The sequence below is a fragment of the Nuphar pumila genome, chromosome 8, assembly GCF_984573655.1.
Source record: "Nuphar pumila chromosome 8, dmNupPumi1.hap1.1, whole genome shotgun sequence".
Classification (NCBI taxonomy): domain Eukaryota; kingdom Viridiplantae; phylum Streptophyta; class Magnoliopsida; order Nymphaeales; family Nymphaeaceae; genus Nuphar; species Nuphar pumila.
Genome location: NC_143256.1, coordinates 112,130,771 through 112,132,302, shown reverse-complemented (window position 1 = coordinate 112,132,302; position 1,532 = coordinate 112,130,771).

Sequence of the window (1,532 nt, the reverse complement as noted above, 5' to 3'; positions counted from 1 at the left end):
GATGTTAAACGTATACGGCAGCATAGCCCTTGTCATATTTGATTTGGATCTGAAACCTGCCAAAACGGCCCTTCTAAAACTTGCTGGGAAAAGGGCAGCAAAAAGTCCTTCCTCCGCCCACCAATCATGCCAAAACATGGTCGACGACCACCGAGGTCCCATGTGATAAGCGGGGTCATGTGTCAAGAAGGCCCAGGATCGAATCCCTCCCCCACATGGGGCGGCTGTTGGTCTCGTAGGTAGGGCTGCACAACCAGCCGATCTGCTCGGGCTCGACTCGTTTAAACATGACTCAGTATGTATTACTTTTTATAAGCTTGATTAAGCTCCATTAGCCAGATTAAGTTTGTCTAGTTATGTCATATGGACTAATTTTAGGATATGTATTGTTTTTGTAAAGTTTACAATTTTCTAGATTTTTTCAAAAATAACAAAGGAATTATCCTGGGTTTTTTAAATAAATAACTTACAATTAAATTATCGATAAAGATTTTGAATCTTAACAAATTATTTAAGACCCATGAGGTTTTCAAAATATTTTTGGATTTGGCTCTTGATAGGGGATCTCCTAGTTTGGATCCAGAGAATGATCTAAATTTGTAAAACACCATAATAAGGACAGATCCATTTGATGGACCCGGTCCGGGTTTAGAATAGTTTGAGTCAAATCTGGAAAGAAATCAAGATTACTCAAAACCCTTAAGACTTAAGATTGGAACAATTAGATGGATCTAATCTTAAAACAAGTTAGATCTAACAGAGATCCAAATTGTTAAAACACATCGGGTCTAGAATTGGATCCACATAGATAGACCTATTTTAAACATGTTAAACACATCAGTCATTGTTGAAACTTGTTTCTAGCAGCAACGGTGATGTCCTCAATGTGCATTTATTTAAAGTACCTAGTTTTGTGTACTTCTGCTTTAATTAAATTACACATTTATTTCAACTATGCAGTTTTGTATATTTTTGCTTTATTTATGATGGTCTTTTGGCATACGATGCTTTGTTATATGTGTAATTATATATACATATATATTTATTCAGAGCATGTTGTTTTGCATATTCCTGATATAAATTAAATTATACATGCATTTATTTAAAGTATGTAATTTTGCATACTTCTGCATTAATTCTCTTTTCAAAATGAATATACGAGACTTTATGTCTGCATGCCCTAATATTTTGCAATGCAAATAAAAGACTTACATTCACATATGTGTGAAATCCTACGCTCGCACACATCCAATAATTTACAAAATAAATCTATACAAGATCTTATGCTTGCACGCATTCGATAATTTATAAAATAATCAAGAGATTTACATTCACATGTGTGTGAGATCCTACACTCACACACAACCAATGTTTTGCAAAATAAAGAAGAAATTTATGTTCGCATGTGTATGAGATCCTATGCTCGCACGCATCCAATATTTTGCAAAATAAATGAGAAATTTATATTCGCATGTGTGTGAGATCTTACGCTTGCACACAGCCAATGTTTTGCAAAATAAAGAAGAGATTTA